Consider the following 19617-nt stretch of genomic DNA (forward strand, 5'->3'; position numbering starts at 1 on the left):
TCTCCGAATTCTACTTCCTCTCTCTCCTCTCCCAGTGTTTCTGCATGTGCTCTTAGGTTATTGGGAGGTGTCCCCTTTTACATGCATTAATATAAATGTGCACCAAAAAATAAATACACACCAAAGGTCACCCCACATCAGTTTCACCCTTGAGTTCCCTTAACTTTTCAGAGAAGACTGCCACTTCCGGATCATTAAGAAGTGTTTCACTAACGTGCAGCAAAAAGTGCACAAAGTCATGTTTTTCTTTTTTGGCTGCTGCACAATAAATAAGAAAAAAACAAAAGAAAAACAGGGCATTGTGCAGGCCATGATTGTGGCATAGTACTTAGTGGCCATGACCCATGTCATGTCCAGAGAGCACCATCAGTAGGGTCACTGTGCCAGCGTATGTTCCTGGGCATGACAAGCAGGCCTGCTAGAGAGGGTCAATTTGACTTGCTCATGACCACAGGCCTTACTCAATGGGAAATGCTTGTAGGGGCACTGAGGCCATTAAGTGCAACTGTTGGGCACCGCAAATAGGATCACCGGTACAGCAACAGTGGCGGCTGGGCATGGCCCTGCTAGTAAGGTTACTTTGCTAGCCGATGGCGGTACACTATGTCCAACAGGCACGGCACGTAGGGACACTGAGTCTAGAGCATGGCCAAAGGCCATAACCTGATGACAGTGTCCCAGTCCATGATCTTATGCCATGCAGTGCACAAGCTACAGGCACTGCAGGAAGGCTGCCTGCAGGGTTTAAGCATGCCACTGAAACAATGTTACCCAAAGCCCAAAAAACACTGACATTCACCCATTGTGGTTTACAAACCATCCATTCACACACATTTATAATAAATAACAAGGAACTCTTAAAATCATTCCACTGAACATACGTTTTCTAAAGGTTGGTAAGGCTCCTGCGCCGCTATTGCCATCATCATCACGGCATTAGTTAAAACAGCACAAAACGAAGGAGACAGAAAAGTACTTGACAGAAAATCTGGCAGTGCAGATCATAAACATTACAGCTGCCTCTTAAAAGTCAGGCAATGCTGACCCATATGAAATAGCTGCAGGGGCGTTGCTAGGGGGGGGGCTAAGGGGGCTATAGCCCCTGATCTTTTGGTTGTAGCCCCGGATAGAATCTCAGGAGCTACAGCCGCTAGCCCCCAGACCCAACAGTTCCAACATCAGCTTAGCCCCGGGTCTTTTCCAGACCTAGCAACTGAATAGCTGTATCATTGCTAGGGTCTGGAGTGTTTTCCTTTTTATCTTGCTTTGCATGGAAAGAAAAAAGGTTCAGGGTCTTGTTCATCAGTTCTCACATATTACCAACAGTTGCTCGAGGACTGGAATCTTATTGTGTCCTCACTTGTCACCAGAACATGAAGAACGACCTGCAACATTAGCCAGTACAGGGAACACTCATATGTAATCTGCTCTCTGTTTCCTACATTAAAATAGTTGCAATCATCTTATTTAGTGTTATAAGTAGTTTAAACATATGCAATAGGCACTCTGATTTGGTGCATGTGGTGGTGCATTTACATTTGAAATATTCTCTGATCACAGTTTGTTTCTTTGCAGGCACAGCTTCAATGTATCCATCGCATGAAGTGCCCTGGAAGTATACAGCTAAATGTGTGTTCAATGCGTGTTTTTAATTTTCAATGAAAGGCCCCCTACTCCACACATCAACGGAAGACATGTCATCACATGCCTATGTACAGGAATTCCAAGAGCTGATGGGGTAGTGTTGGTGTCAGCTTGTTTTATGTAATACTTCAGAACTTTTTAATCATACTCTTACTAATGCCTTTTCCTGTTGAATTTACCATTGAATATCAATTGCCTCTTTTTATATATTTGATCATGATCATATATTGTGTGTGATGCAATTATTTGTTCGCGCTTTTATGGTAAGAGCAATTAAAATGTAGGTCAAAAAGGGCACCAGAGGAAATTTGCTATCATCACTTTATTACTACAAGTGCATGGTGCATATTTGACTGCTAGGATCTGCGTATAAAGTATCAGTGATAAACTGTACATGTTTGATCATTGTCCTTCTCAGAGAGGAGGTTCATGTTAAAGTTTACACTTCATTAGTTTGCACAAATAACTCTCTCAGGGTTTTCAGGTGTTGCAATATGCCCAAAACAAACCTTCTGATAAATTCAGTTTCTTCAACTTGCACATTCATGTAATAAAGACATAACCTTTGGTGCACATTGATATCACAGTTTCTCAGGGGAGACATCTTAAGGAGGATATTTTGTATTCAAATACTAAGAGAAAATGTCTACTTCACTTTTTGTATTGAAGCTGGATTAGCCTCATGTTTGCAGAAGATCAATTTTCTTTCATGTGTATCTAGAACTGGTGCCCCTTGACAGGGTTCATGTGCTGCTAGCAAAATGCCTTTTATGTTAGTCTTTGGTGCACCGTTTGTTTTTAAAATAATAACCTCATTCAAAAGTACAATGCGTGTTATAAAAAAAACAGGGAGTGCATAAAAAGTCAAAAGAACATTTTACAAAAGAACCTTCTTTTTTATTATTAAAATAAACTTTTAATCGCCACTAACAATGCATTTTCCCGTTGTTTTCATGTTAATTCTCAAAACACATGTTTAAGTCTGTAATCCTACATTGCAGATGTGGTGCTACACTTAAAATACTACTGTGCCACTGAGTTTCACAGTCTGCAAACTGATTTATGTACAGCTTGTACTAATGATTTATGCATTGTTGACGGTCTAATTGAAACATTAGCAATTGTTTCTAATGCTGGATGCTGTTCCCTAATTACTGTCGACAATTCAGGCACAATGTGTAGAATGCTGCTGCTGTCTACTTCCGCATACATTCTTGAGGTTAGAAATGCAGTGCACTTTTAGTGATATATATTTAATGTTTGGATTTCTTATTTGTAGAAGTGAATTCAAAACCTGAATTTCATAATCCGCAGTAGTGAATTTAAACACTTGAATTATTTTTAATAGGTCCGCATTTTTCTGTCTGTAATACAATGAAAAATACAGACTGCCTGGCATGTGTAATATGGCCAAACAAAGACATCTCGGAGTTCTTATATAAGCCACTTAGCCTTCCCTGTGAGATCTCCTCAATGGTGCTTCATTACAGCACCAAAATACACCGCAACACATTTCCTCTCTCTCTTTTCACTCGCGTGCTCTCTCGCGACATAATATTCATTGATTCAGGCACAACAAAGACGCGCCCATAACGACGACACATTTTGCTCCCAACCAGGTAACTTGTTCCCTGACTGAGAGCGATACACGTTGTTGTATTTACCGCTTGAGGTTGATGGATCCTTGGAGTGTGACCACAAGGCATCCCTGAGTTCCATTTCATTGGAATACTGGATAAAGTTGTTGGTGAACACCATAGGTCAAATAGCAGCCATGCTCAGCGGGGAGCGCGCTGACCCATTTCCTTTTGGATTCATATATATATAAGTATACATACATATATATACACACACACAATCCATTTGAGCCGAGTCACACATGCCATCACTGGAAGTTCACCTATATTTCAGAGACACATCAGCAAGGCATTGTGGGTATTACCCCAAATGCAAAGCCTTTGCTCCAGGAAATTCATTGTGGTACAGGGCAGTGCTACTTTATGCGTAGCTTTATCAACCCAAGACAGACATTTATGAAGGCTGCAAGACAACTGCATACCTGGATTCACCATTATTAGGGTCATTGGTGCAGTATAGTCTTGGCAGCCTTCTGGTTGGAGCATGTTTACAAAATACTAACCAAGTTTTACTAACTATGTAGCCTGTTTTATCCGATATGGAGATTAAGGACAATAGCGATCTCCATGCTCTCTGTCTTTTTACTGTTTTCTGCGCATTCATACAGTTTATTGTAAATTTACCTTGTGTGACTGTGTGTATGTGCCCCAGCACAACTCATTTTTATTTTTGCACTTCTGCAATTTCAACTGATTGGTGAATGAAACTAGTACTATTAAAACACATATTCAAAAGACTTAAATAAACATATAAACCGAAAAAAGGAAGCCTAAAAACATTGGAAATGTCAATAGTCACCCCAAATTAACTATTTCCCAAACATAAAAAGAGTTCATCCGACTACAATTCAAACGATTACTCACACCAAACATTACTTCACAACACTAATTTAACTATACTAGTAGGTAAGCTGCCTAATAGTTAAATTGAGTGTTTGTTTAAACTGCATTCTGAAAATAGTTTAATTTGAGTGACTGTTCCTATTAACCTCAATATTTGAAAAATTTGCTTTTTGTAGATAATAATCTTAACTCCCTTCTTTCCCTTTAAGTAAGTGTGAAATGTCTACGATAAAGGAACATTCATTTTTTATCGAAAAAGATTAATTTTTCCTTAAATACTTTTTAATTCTTCATGGAAAAAAAATAAAAATTGTTCACTGAAAAATGTAATTGTTAGATGAAAAAATAAATGACATTTCCACCATGTCGAAATGAAAGGCCCATATATGCATGCACGAAAAACTCATACTTTCTGAGGTTTTCCAAAATGATTACCTCAGAATTTGCTGTCCTGAAATTCTCCTTTTTGTAATACTTGCAGCAGGAACTTTGGCATGCACCTTGATATGGAGGTGCGAGCCAAAAAAGGGGACACTTTTATTATGTAATTCATCTCGAAAGAGTGGGAATGTTTTTGTCTATGAGAAATTCCACCCTACAAAAAGTGAAATTTGTCTAACATCCCCAACTTCAGCAGGTGAACTCTAACGAGCAATAACCTAGGATCAGTCAAATCCAAGTTCCTTGGTTAAGGTAAAAAAGCTACAAAAGAAATAGATGTTTAGTGCCATGTAACCGTGAGGATAGTGTCACTATGGAGACACTCTTTTATTTATACATATGTGATACATATGACAACGTACTACAGACCATGTGATGTACCATCATCTACTATGGTTTGACATATTATGTAATTCACCCTATCACTGAAGTTAACTTATTTAACAGTCCCATTTTTTTTAACGCAGTACGTTGCTAATTGTACAGCTTGTGACACAGGTTCCCACTCAATGCATTGCACATGAAGCATTTTATTAGTAGGGTCCACGTTTCCCACATCCCGTTGCCACCCGAGCCCCCAGAATGTAATTCAGATACCCCATCTCATGGCACTGCAGGGTTTATTACATCTTTTCCTTCTAATCAGCTGCACAATGACACTCACTCCCTGAAGTGCTAAGGACTCAATATTATAAGCTCACCACCACTGAGCAAAACAGGTCCGATCCCCGGGTTTGTGCTTAAAAATCTCTGGGTATTAAGCGCGTTATAAATAACCAATTACAATTACAATGTTGTCTTACTGTTGGTAGCAAATGGACTTGGCATTGGTTCCTGCCTTGCTGCATCAGTGTTAAGTCTCTTTAATTCTTGCTCTGAATTAACTTGTTGATGTAGATGTGCACAAAGTCAACCAAGAGGGGCCTCATATCGCATCCAACCTCTCTAGATCATTGGCTTGTTACCTCAAACCGCTCAATGGTTGAAAAAGCCACAGGCCATAACTTGTCCAGATAAAACATCCACAATTTACTCCGTTTCAAAGAAAGGAAACGTAACTATTTTCACACAGTTATGCCAAAAGTGAGTTTTCCCAATACATTGGTGGTGGTTTTCCAAAAGCCCATCCAAAAAGCAGTGGGAATAATTTGTAACAAAATTGCATTTCTCTATTTCTTTTTTTTTTAATATAGTTCATTACAAACTTTTAAAATATTTACTAGAAGTAACAATTCTACAAAACATTTCAAGACATTCACAATCATTACGTTCCTCCAAACATTTCCTATGTCTTTCTCTATTTCTCCATTTTGTATGAAAAATCCTTTTTCCATTGAGTTCATCTAACAAATATGAAAAACAGAAATATGACAAACAATGTGTTTATTATTGTGATTTTTCTCTCCAGAGTTGTTTTTGTTCCATTTATTGCATTAGACAATTGACATTAGGGACAAGTGCAAGGAAACAGAAAGACAATGGGCCTGATTTACAATCGCGTTTTTGAATGGGAAAGTCCCATTGAAAAACGATTTGTAAATCAGGTCCATTGCATATTAATGCAGCCAAGAGGCAACTTTGAAAGGAGTGATTCATTTCTGACTGTAAAATGATTTCTTTCTTGTCAGAGATCACCCATGTGTGTTGTATGTTTTGAAGTGATTTAGAGTCCCAGGACCTCATCGAAGTGATGGACAATCGGTTGAATGTGACGGACAAAGTCTGATTTCTTGTTAGTGTATATTCCCATTTTTATCTGAAATTACCGCAATGTGTCCAGTTTTGTGATGCGAGGCACTTGTGCGTTTTATACATTTGCTGCTAAAGAGTCGCGTTAAATTTAATAACGTATGTATATTTGTGAACATTTGTGAGTAAAAGCAAAAATAGGCTTGAGTTACAACTTTTGGTAGAGTTGGTAAGTTATTTGCAAAAATGATGGTCTGTCATTTATTTCTTTTTGCGGAGCATCAAATGAAAATCTCTACTTTGCAGTTGAAGTTGGTGTAATTTTGGGCGCCATTGTCGGCTATTTCTCTTGTTTTCATCAGGTTAGCCTTTTACTTTGTTTTGTAATGTCCTCTGTACTGGAGGCTTTGCGGGAGGCCTGTAGGCTGTGCAACTTTGCTAGGACCTTTTCCTATCAGGCCCTAATGTGCTGCCAAACGGTACCAGAGGTTTTAACAACGGTTGTATCGGCATCAGTGAAGGAAGTTGCCCGACTAGTTGTAAATGTTGTGGGACATTAGATGTGAGTTCTTGGTGTGAGTCGATTAATTAACTTGATAATGATCTTGGAGGTTGGCGCAGCCTCACATACCTCAAGATTCCTTTCTTTTATATAGGCGTAGGGTCTAGTGCCCCAACCTTGACAGCTTGCACACACCCCTTAATTCCCCACCAAAAAGGCCAGTGCTGGAGATCTTATCACCTGGCTATAATGACTTCAAGTCTTGGAGCCACAAGAAGGATTTGTGCTGGCACTACTTTTATTTTCCTTGATTGTTCCCCAAAGTCCCTACCTCGACCACCTGTCGCCAGCATGGGGTTTTTACAAATCCAGTTGTTACTTTGTCTAATGGTTTGTTCTCAAATTTAGAAAATCAAAGATAGGAGAATTCGACCTTTCTTCACCTAACAACGGACTTCTCTTTTTTTTGTTGCTCTGGAAGTGATTAACTCCCAACACTTAATGTATGGTCCCATTTTAACTTTCATAGAAACTACATGTGTATACCAATATATATATTGCTACCGAACAACCCTGTTTACGTGGCTTAAATTGTTTAACACCACCCCAAAGGCACTGCCTATTTTCTAAGCTTGACAGGGACAAAACGAAAAATGTCTAGATTTTCAGAGATCCGTGTTTGGCGGACATGCATACAAATGAATTCACCCATTTAGTGGAACCATGGATTATTTGCAGTATTTTGCGGGTTAAGGTTTCACAGCTCCCTAGGATTGATAATTTCAAGACATTTGAGGTTTTCTGTTGCAACCATACACTGGAGGACCTTAAGGTCACTAAACCTCAAAAGCTCATCAAATTCTCCTGATAATAGACCACCACACTCAGCCATCACAGCAGTCTGTCGTGTATGCAGGACCCAACTATTCGGTAGGAGGAGATATTTTGTAAATAATTCCCTTTCCTTACCACCCCTCAATGAAAGTTTTTTTAAATTGGCATACATATATCATTTGTAGTTCTGTATAATAAAACAAAATTCAGGGTTTTTAGTGGATTAAAAAAAAAGAAACCTGGGTCCCTCTCTGCCCTGTTGGTACATTTAGCATATTTAAGACTGTACCAGTCACCCTCCACTTTGGAAGTCAAGTTTCTTTCTTTTAGGCGAAATGTTTTCCTTACTGGATATTGGAATTCTGAAGATGTTATCCTATAAAGGACTTAATCCCGGGTTTGTTTCTCTTTGTAATTTACCATATTTAAAGAAACTCTAAAAATGAAGTTCTCATTGGCTGCACATGAGCACCCACTAAGACCTTTGCACACTGACACAAATAACGGATTATGAGGTCTCACACCCAAACAGGCCCACCCACTGAGGAAGTGAAATGAAAACAAAGAAAGAGTAGCCTTTGTACTCTTGCAGAAATGATAACACTGTTGAACAACCTCTTATTAACTCATACGTGGTAGCTAATTTATCCCAATTGCTCAAGAGTGTATTTTTGTACCAGTATTCATTAATCCTTAGAATGTTTGTGTGAATGGCCAATCTTTTATACTCATTTTTAAAAATTGTACTTATAGCTCAGTGAAAATGCTGATCATTGCGTGTGATGTTCAATTAAATTCACGCTTACAGTTATGAAGCCTGAATGTAACACTATCAATGTTGTGTAAAGTGCTGCTGTAGAATGAAGTTGAAGGCTGAAGTACAGTAGGTTGAAAAATGTAAGTGTTTGTTTTAGTGGTGTCTGACTGGTCGGATGTGTAACACACCAGATTGTTGGGATTCTGATGAACGTTTACAGTACGTGGACAATGGATTGTGCCTTGTAAGGAAAGTGACTAAAGACAAAAAGGATATTTCAACACGTTTTCTGACTTCTCTGAAGATTGTGGCCCGACAAAGGCCTATGGATGAAGTGTGAAGTGATCGCATCGTTGAATGCAACACAAAGGAAATCGGAGAACACGGAATTGCACTCTACATGTGTTGCACTTTAGGAAAAAAATATGTGGCAAGTTATATTTCGAGGAAGGACTCTTAGAAAAACTTGGATACCAATATTTTTCAAAAATGGTTGTATAAGCTTTTATATTTTGTTTCTTTTGATTGTTACAGAATTTCCATGTATTTTTCAGTAAAAGATATCTTGCAAACACAACTCTGCTCGTCATTTGATGGGAATAGGGTGATAACGGCTGTGTTTTTCCACAGGAGCTTCAATATTTGCATACACATGTACAGGGCCTGAGGTAACACTAAGACAGCTAAGCACTTCCTTAGGGGGTACAGTTTAGAGCGATCGCTGCTGCTACTAAGGTGCCCGTGCAACAACACATTGCCAGAATGAGAGCAGCACAAACCAACATTACAGTGATAATGTGGGAAAGTGTGCAGGAGGAAGAGAAGGCTGACTGTGGCCTGCAGAACCAAATGGTACTCATTTCATGAACCTCTAAAGGATGGTAGGAGTTGTCCCTGCAGGGATCGAGACTTCTGCCCCATAGGTTGCGCATGCATTTGTGCGTGCACCAAACCCACAAAGCTGCTTTGCTAAACGTATCTTCTCACCCTATTTTGGTGTGACCACAGAATCCTGTATTGGCTCTCTTAATATGATAACTGGGATAATGGCTTTCAAGGAGTCTGTGGGGTTGTTGATGTTATGCTAAGTCAGAACCAATTTAACTTCCCCCGTTATCCCTAACCTCATTCACTCCCCTCCCCAGATAACGAAAGGTGGATCAGTCCTGTAAGCTCAACACAGAAACCTCTCTGTGAAAGATTACGAGAAAAGGCCTCATTCTAATCACACACTAGCCTGCTTCTCATATTTTGGGTAAGGTGTTCTGATAATCTGACTTTACTTGAACATCCCAAAATGTGCACCACAGGAAGCACACGACTTTCTGGGCTGGTTCAACCTGCCCTGAGAGAATTCTATAGGTTTTCCTAAGTTGGGGTTGGAGTCCTAACATCCAGTAAGGAGGCCAGAGACTCAAGCAATGAGATCAACTATCTAATCAGAGGTATTTGGCCATTCTAAATAAACGTTTGTGTGTGGTCCCCTTTGTGGATTTTGTTTGGCTGTCAAGTTAGGGGATTTTATGTTTATTGATCCATTTTATCCTGTTTTGTATTTTTTGTTGGATCTTTTAGCCCCCTTTTGTAGTTTTCATTTCGTATCCTTATTCCCCTATAAACAAAATGTTTTAAAAGAAATCTCCTTAGTCTTCCTCCTGCACCTTCCCCCTTTGTGTCACCCAATGTGTGCTAATATCCAGTTTTTCCTGTGCATTCAGGGACTTGTCGGTCTGCTTATCCCATTATACATTTAGGATGAGAAGTCACAAAATGCAGAGAAAACAAGCACTGGTAAAGCCAACAGTTTAGACTTTTGCAGATGTTCATTCCATGCTACATTTACAGCTATGGATTCGGGTTGGCACCATAAGGAACCAGGCCACCTCAAAGAACATGAAAGATGAAAGGCTGCTATTAAAATGAAGCGCTCCTGGAGCGAACGCTGAAGTTTCATGAGATGGATTATTAGGCGCATATCAGACAGCATGGATAAAGGCCCCTTAGAGAAGCCACCCCTTCACCCCAGCTTCTCTCCAACTGCCTTTCCTAGAATCCCCTAAACTTCCAGAAGCCTTCCTCTCAGGCTTTCAACTTGTGAAAGCTAGAACCCAAACTATCTGGAAACAAGACGATGTACTTGAACATTGTAATATAACACACCTCCCCTTATCACTCATTCCCACTGGACATTTAATCATCTCTTCAAACACAGTTCTTGGCAGCCAGCTTTCCTTTATTACATACCTTGGCATCCTCTGTGACTATGGCATCCTCCAATTTGCTCTTTTTGAAGACCCCGAAAGGTGCTTCTTCCCTCAAATGCAAACTCAGTTTTTCTTACACACACATTCTCCCCCACACATAACTCGCATCTTCCATGCACACTTCAGTTGATCACATCTCTCCTTCATTCCTTCTTCTTTGTTCTGCACTACTTCCTTAAGAAGCTGTTCATCCCACTCTATGAAAAGTGCATTCCCCAACCATGGTGGACATACCGCCTTGTGAGGCTTTCTCCTCCTAAGTACCTCAAACAGTATTAAACCCATTGTGGCATGTGGGGCGAACATGTACACACACACTCTCTTTTCAACCACCTCCTCCCAACTCTCCCCACCACTAATTGCCATTCTAACTGCCTGCATCAGTGTACGGTTAAACCTCTCCACCACTACATTGGTTTCTGGATGATACAGAGATGTCTTATGATGCATCACGCCCACACCTCGCAGGAAGGACTCCACACTACGTGACGACAATTGAGCACCATTGCTCGTGAGTATATTTCATATAAACTCCTCCCTTTGAAAAACTCCATCCAGAAAATGTACCACAGCCTTAGAATCTGCTTCATCCACCAATTTGACCACTACCCACTTCGAGCACAGGTCCAAAACCACCAACAAATATGTTTCCTCCCATTTACTCCATCTAGCTGTCCCAGTATATCGAGAGCAACCCACTCCCAAAGCATGCTAGATAATTCAATAGGTCTCAATGGCTGATTCTGGTTCTTCAGGAATTTACCACTCTCGCTGCACAGGCTACATTCCTTAACCAAGCCTTCAACATTGATGTCTATCCGTGGCCACCAGTAATCTTCTCTGATCCATCCCTTGGATTTTGTCATTCCTAGACGTCCCTCATGGCTCGGCTCTAAAATCAGCTTTTGTATATCCCCACCAGTTATTATTATTATGAGGCTATTTATTGAGCACATACCTAGCTTTGAGAAGCAATGGAGTGCTTTACAATCATAGGGGGAAGTACAGGGTTAGGGAAAAGAGAAACAAGGGAGTGGGGAATCTAACAACAGAGGAAAGAGAGCAACTGTCAGAAATTGATCTACTACTACCACTACAACTAGCCGAGGAAACAGTGGGAATCAGATCACCCAGTCTCAGATAGGAGGGTGTGTGAAGGGTGTGTGGACATTACTGCTTATACATAAGAACCCACTCGGGCAGAATAAATAAGCCACTCTATTCTCCAAAGAGAAACCATGCCCTTCCAACAATGTCACCCATCTTATTATCCTGCAAGAATGTTCTTCAAACCCCCTGGTCTTGAACACCCCCACCAAGGGCTTGTGATTAGCTCGAACTACAAACCTTCACCCAGATCACACTCGCTGCCTCTTTTTCACTTACAGAATATTAAAACTCCACAACCATCAGGGTCCGTGATGCAACACCACCACTCTTTGCAATTCTCTTTGGTTTTGCAAGAGTACAGCCCACAAACCAGATTCTATGGCATCAGTCATGATCTACATTTCAGACCCTGTGTCAAAATGAGCTAATGCTGGGGCACTAGATATCACCTGTTTTATTTCCCTAAATTCCTTTTCACGTGTAACTGACCACTGAAACTCCACACCTTTTTTGCAGAGCTGGTGAATCTCCTTGCTCCTGTCTGCACAGTCTTCTAAATCCTTCATCCCAGCCTCTCACCAAATGTCTTCCTTAGAATCCCCTAACCTTCCTGAAACCTTCCTCTCAGGCGTTCAACTCATGAAAGCTAGAACCCACACTAAGTTGAAACAAGTCGATTTACATGAACTGTACAATATAATGTTATGTTATGTTACTTGGCATTTATATATCGCTCTATATAGCATTGGTATGATCTCAAAGTGCTGGTAGGTTGAACGCCCCCGGGAACTGCAGTTCTGGTCAGTAGAGAGAGTTAGTGTCATAGGGTGCATGGGTGCACCGATTATGTGTGCAGCTGATGTAATTGACGGATGGTAGCTGCATCCTAGCGTTAGGTCTGGTGTTGAAGATATCAGTTGGATGTGTGCAGTCTGGTAGGTGGACATCCAGACTGGGTTTGGCTGCGTTAGGCCCGAAAGTACGCTTATGTGAGCAACTAGTCCGAAATGTCATGGAATAGCTGTGTTTTATTAGGGTGATGAGATGTTCATGGGGTAGTGTTCGTATGTGAACAGCTAGGCCGAATTTATCAGGGGTATAACTGTGTTCTAGTTGTGTGATGGTGTATAGTAGAGAGTAGCCGTAGTGATGTGATATGATATGATGATTCATCATTAAAGAGCATCCATCCATTCGTTCCATCCTTTCCATCCATCCATCAATCCATTCCATCCATCCATTCCATTCATCCATTCCATTGATTCATCCATTCCATCCATCCGTTCCATCGATCCATTCCATCCATCCATCCATCCATCTATCCATTCCATCCGTTCCATGTCATCCATTTCTTTCATTTCATTCATTCTACCCATTTCATCCATTCTATCCATTCCACCCATTTCATCTATTCCATCCAATCCATCTATCTATTCCATCCATCCATCCATTCCATCCATCTATTCCATCCATCCATTCTGTCCACTCCATCCATTCCGTCCACTCCATCTATCAATTCCATATACATACATTCCATCTATTCCATCCATCAATTCGGTATACATACATTCCATCCATTCCACCCATTCTATCCATCAATTTCATATACATACATTCCATTCATTCCACATGCATCCATGCCCCCCATTCCATCCATTCATTCCACATGCATTCATCCATTCCATCCATATAACATCTGGTCATCACATGAGCTGCCACCCTCTGCTGGCTTATTAAAAACCTCTGGGAAAAGTAGTGTGAATTAACACCAATATGGTGTTGACTTAAAAAAAGCTTCAATGGTTTTCACAAAAGACTTGATGACACTGGAATTATGAGTCCAACAGGAATATATTTCACAATACGTTTCACAATAGTCTGTCCGACTTGTAAATTATACTTTTATAGATTAATAAAATGGAAAACATTTGAAAAGAAACAATTTTCTTTAGAACAAAGGCACAAAAAGTATATAGGCATTTTGAGTCTTAATATCCAAAGAATTTGAGTACATCCAGATTCAATGTGAAAATCTACATAATGTTGTATTGTAGCCCGAAGGGTGAGCACCAACCACTGGTGAGTCGGAATCAATACGTTTTGGTCACAGACTGTCATCAGTACGACTACATGTTATATCATAAATAATACAAATAATACTTATGTAGAAACATATTCTACTCAAGGCACATATTGTACGTTAGAGTGTCCCCTAGTGCTAAAGTCACATGTTTACTGATAGAAGCTGAACAAATCAAAAAGTCGATATGAAACTACCGCCATCAGCATGTTGACTCATAATGATCGGCAGAAAATGTGTCATCAAAGATGAATGCTGTAACCCACGAGATAAAACCATAAAAAAAGAAAAAGGTCTAATTAATAGCAAGGAATTGGCGGAAAGTAAAAATAATAAACAGACTATGCAGTAAAAATACAGACTACTACAACATTAAATCACAAACACAATTTCATAAATGAATATAAAGTAAGGCTAACCAACACAAGATTTTTGGAGAAGAAATATAATCAAAAAGGTGATAAAGGATGCAGAAAAGACAATGAACCACAACTACCCTGAAATATGTACGAAATAATATAAACATAATTTATAAATACAGACCACCACTGCAAACACACCAGAGAAAAATGGCAGGGGTAGGACGGGAAAAGGACGGGAAAGAGAATGCGCTGCACAACATGGAAAGAAAATAATGTTCAAATGATGATATAAGAGCAAAATTACACCAAATGAAAACAACCATATAAGATTTAATTCATCATTGAGTCAATGGGGCCAAAAGGTCTGTGGGTGATCAATCCAAAATGCATCCTCTGCTCGAGTATATAGTCAATGTTCTCGCTTTTGGGATGCAGCGATGCAGTTTTAAAAATTTTAAACTCCACCTGAGAGACTTCGTGAATTTTCCTCCAAAAATGTCCATTCAATCTAGTTTTTGCTTCACAAGATGTTGTTCCAATATAATACAGAGTAGATTGCATGAAGCACATTCAATCTAGTTTTTGCTTCACAAGATGTTGTTCCAATATAATACAGAGAGTAGATTGCATGAAGCACATTCGTTGAATCACAGGTGGCATAGGATTTTAACTTAATTGCTTTCCCAGTGTGATCTTGGTGCACAAAGTCACTTTTAATAATAGTTACAATTCTGGAAAATCAAACAAGCATAAGCCAAACAGAGGTTTCAAAAGCATCTTTGATTTTGGCTGACCTTGTACAAGAAAGCTCTGTAAATTGTTGCTTTTTCTGCAAGTACAAACTCAGGGTCTTGAATAAGTGCAGTGGGTGAAGCAAATTAAAAAATTGACAATTACCACTAAGAAGAATGAATTTGTCGACACTACTGGGAAAACACTGTTGTGTTATGTTATGTTATTGTGCATTTGTATAGCGCCTTATATACCATTGGTATGATCTCAAAGTGCTGTGGGTTGAACACCCTTGGCGACCGCAATCCAAGTTAGTGGAGAGAGTAGCCTGGTATATAGTGCTTAGGTGCACTCAGTATGTGTGCAGCCACTGCGGTTTGCGCATGGAGGGGCTGTATTCTAATGCTAGGTGCAGTGCAGAGGTTGTGATAGGTCAGTGGAATGTGTGCAGCAGGGTAGATGGCCTCTGAGTCTGCCTTCTGGCGGCCGTGGGGCCTGTGTATGACATTATGTGGGCAGCTAGGCCGATTTTGTTCGTGGGGTATAACTGCGTTATAAGAGACTGTTGAGGTGTTCATGAAGTAGTGTAGGTATGTGTGCAGGTAGGCCAAATTGATCGAGGGGTATAGCTGCGTTCTATTGTTTGTTGTTGTAAAGGAGCGAATGAGCATATTGGTACGAGTGAGTGTCTGTGCCCAATGGTAGGAGGCCCTTATTCCAGGCTACCTTCCAGAGCCAATTGAGCTGATCCTGTCTCTCCTGGTGGTTCGTGGTGAACCAACCTGTGATGAATATCAATGCTGATGTAGGCATCTGTGTTCAGATTCAAGCAGCTGCATTTATGAAAACATATTGGGCTTCATTACAAGTAGAGCGGTGAGTTGGTCGGTAATACCTCCAGACAGAATTACCATTACTGCCCGGGGTCCGGCAGAATGACCACCATATTACAGGTTGACAGGAGTGAACACAAACCATCCACAGTTACAGTAATTCAATCTGGCGAAATTACCTAAAAAAATCAGCTTCAAACAGTAAATCAGCCCAATTTAGGGCGAATTTACCTTTATTGCTGGAAAAATTGGGGAATTAATGAACAGTAATTCCACCAGCAGAATTACCACTGGGTGTAAATAGCGTCATTTCACAAACGGGAATCTCTGTGGCAGCCATCTTTAAAAGCAGAATCCATCTTCAATCCGCCATTTTCCTTTTCCATCCAGCTACCAAACTTTGTGGAATCATGCCAGCAGGCCAGGGCAAGTTGAGGGTGCCAGAATTGGGGGTCCACAAACCCAAATTCGGTGACGCAAAGATGCAGTTATTAGCAGATGAGGTGGTGGCCAATGCTGAAGAGCTATTTTGGGGCAAATCAGAGAAAAACATCTGTCTGTTGCAAGATCACAACATGGGCCAACATAAGGGACAATGTAATGGCAGTTGCCACTGTGCAGTGAAGGCACAACCCTAAACTCTCTGCTGCCACTCTGCACCTTGCTGCACAAATCGTGTGACCCATTTCTGAAGGCGCGATAGCCTTGCCTTCTGATCTTAGTGATCGATCGAGGGGTGTAAAGGTTTTATGCTCGGTGGTCTGGGCTTGGATGGTACTGTGGCATGTGGGGGTCATGGGATGAAAGCATGGCAAAGTCGTATTTCTCATGTGGGGATCATTGGGGGCAGGAGGGCCCTGCTATCTGTTCTATGGGATGGTACTGCCAAGAGGCGCTTCACTCGCTTCTCATGACCGTGCAGGGCGCATTCTTCGCAGGCGCGAGGGCCTATAACTTTCTGAACAATGGAGGAGGTTGTGGATCTCGCAAACCTGGCCAGGGTGGGGGTGGTGTTCGTGCTCATGCAAGATGCCTAATACTAATATACAGAATACTGTTCACTGCGCTTGGGCCGAACTTCTAAGATGACTGCCACTTGCCAAGATGGCGTATACCCGCATCTGCCATATTACCTATGATGCATATACTAAGGTGATCGCACCCCCCCCTATGTATACCCCTCTCTCCCCTGCTCCCTGGATGTGCTCTATTAGCGCCTACTTCTTGTTCTGTATCGCTAGGGGGTGGGAAGACCCTCTTTCCTTGCCAATAGCAGGGAGACTTGGAAGACTGTAGTAAGATGTGGAATGATCTCAACCCACTTGTCCATAGTCTCCTCGCCAAACATCACTGTGAGATGACTGCCACTGGAGGAGAGAGTGGCAAGCATCCATCACATGGAAGGGATAGAGGGAATCGGAGGAGCAGAGGCAGGAAGCCAACCCGAACCAGGTGAGTACAACCGCACACCATGGGGGCACAGAAACGTGAAGGCAGTGCATGTGTCCCAGCCAGCATTAGGCTAACGCACAGGTGGAAATGTTGAGTCCCTTTTTGGCTCACTGTCAGCAATGCCACAGGAATATGTATGATGACCCACTTCATGGTTACACCCGGAAGTTGCACCATGTGGCAAAGAATGAAAATAAATGTGATGTCAGTGGACATCAACAGGCTAGTCTATCTGTCCTGTGGATGGTACTGCCAAGAGGCATTCCGCTCCCTTCTCATGACATTACAGGGTGTATTCTTGCCAGGCGCGAGGGCCTGTAACTTTCTGAACAATGGAGGAGGTTGTGGATCTCGCAGACCTGGCCAGGGTAGGGGTGGTGTTCACGCTCATGCAAGTGGCCTAATACTAATACACAGAATACTGTTAGCTGCGCTTGGGCCTAACTTCTAAGATGGATGCCGCTTGCCAAGATGGTGAATACCCGCATCTGCCATATTACTTATACTGCATGCACTAAGGTGATCACACACCTCCCTTTAAGTGTATTCCATCCCCACTGCTCCCTGGATGAGCGCTATTAGCGTCTAGATCTTGTTTGGTACCGCCTAGGGGGGTATATGTTTTCCTCTCCCCTCTACACCCTATCCAGCCTTTCAGCTTCCATGTATGGTGGCGACCTGTCCTTTGGAACCCATGCTCTACAAACACCTTGTAAACTTGCTCCAGATTGGGCATATTCCTCTAGGGTACTTGTCATGTAAATACAATCCCCACCACTTTCTAATTCTAACCAGTGCTCTGTGTAGTTTTCGTGGTCGGGTGGGGGTGTGGTAACTGTGCCACGGGCGTGTAAGGGGTGGTGGATCTCTACCATGCAGGGCTTGTTTGGGTCGTCTGTTTGGGTACCGTTCTATCTGGAACCTCACAGTGCTTTGGGTGCCCCCACCCAATTGAAGCCATCATCATTGCGCTACTGGGCACTGATTTGGCACAACATTAGAGTCCCATTTGGCATGTGCAAAAAATTACCAAAATAAAGACGATGATGGGTACCAGCATCTTCACGATCGACCCCAGCCATGATGGAGCCCAAGATAAAGTATGATCGAACCAGTCTTCTTTCTTCATGCACGCTCCCAAGTTGTGCACAGCTTTAATTGTATGTGACAGGGAACCATTCTTTGCATCTTTGGGAGGCACGAATGAGCAACATAATCTCCAATTTGTATTTGCACATGCCTCCCTCCATGGCAGTTAGCATATCAAGGACATAGCGGTTCTGCATTGTCCTCAGTCTCAAGACACAGAGTTCCATATCTATGACATTGAACGCTTGCTCAGTGTCGTTAGCCAGCTGGATCCATTCTCAGCGGACAATCTGCAGCCATTTAGCGTTGGCCGCAGCTTGAACACCAGGTAGTAGCAATGAGGCAAAGAAAGTTTCTGCTTTGGTGAAGTGTTGGTTTTCGTCTGGGATTTCCTCGTGCAAGCTTGATGAGTCCTTGGACAGATAGTTCGATCTTTTTCTTCATGGCAGAGTTATAGCTTTTCCTTTACCAGGGAGGGTGTGGAACTCTGGTGCTGGCAATTGGTTTCTGATTTTTTTTTCAGGGCTTGAAAAGGAGATAGGGGCAAAAGAGTCTGTTGACCCCCCTTGCAGATGTACTTTTGGGATTACTAATAGAGCTGAGTGTAGTATGGCCAGCGAACAGTAGCCCCTCCATGATGATGGCAAGTACGCTTGTTGTTCACACACCCAGTAGTAATCAATCACTGCCGCCGTGCCTTTCTTGAGGTCAGGACTGAGCAAGGTTTTATTGCAATGCTCATTGGCCCCTATAAATACTGTTTTGGCACTGTAAAAGCAAAGTTTGTATGATTCTTTTCTGTGTACTTTCACTGGTTCTCCATTGCTTCAATCCATGTTTGCTTTGTGATATGTTCAGTCCAGAACGGTAGCACGCTGCTTCCACCCGGGCCAAATCCCCTTCTTCGTATCCCACCAGACCCTCTGCCATGCAGCTCACTGTTGTGTCTTGCCATTAGTTATGTCTGTATTTCAGTCCTTGTATCACCAGGTATGGTCTCCTCAGGCATGTGCTTCCCTTTGGGGTTTTCTCACATTGCAGGCGGTCTGGATCAACAAGTTCAAGTCTTACATTATGTGCCTGAAATGTGCCCCAGAGCCTATACAGCGCAAGATGGTGCATGCGGTATCAACCAACACACATAACAACTTCCATTCACTTTATTTCTCCCCACCAAGCTCATGTCCGTATACCAACTGTTAGACTTTTCTGGGTGCCGCACATCTTCCATGGCATCGAGACCAAGCCCATGATAAGCATCATACTTTGCCCTTCGTGCTTGTCTCTTTGAGCGTTTAGGTGCACCTACATATCCATTAATAACATTGGTATTATTATTTACATCAAT

General features: G+C 41.7%; 1 protein-coding gene across 1 annotated transcript in view; it reads left to right on the forward strand.

The window, feature by feature from the left end:
* The window catches only part of C6QH4orf54 (chromosome 6q C4orf54 homolog), a 55626-nt gene extending 46702 nt beyond the window's left edge, over positions 1–8924 (forward strand). Inside the window, exon 3 of the mRNA XM_069630720.1 lies at positions 1576–8924. The gene's annotated coding sequence lies outside the window, so the exon portion shown is untranslated. The remainder of the gene's footprint in view (positions 1–1575) is intronic.
* The last annotated feature ends 10693 nt before the right edge of the window (positions 8925–19617 follow it).

Source organism: Ambystoma mexicanum, chromosome 6q (genome assembly GCF_040938575.1).
Source record: "Ambystoma mexicanum isolate Mex_15411 chromosome 6q, UKY_AmexF1_1, whole genome shotgun sequence".
Classification (NCBI taxonomy): domain Eukaryota; kingdom Metazoa; phylum Chordata; class Amphibia; order Caudata; family Ambystomatidae; genus Ambystoma; species Ambystoma mexicanum.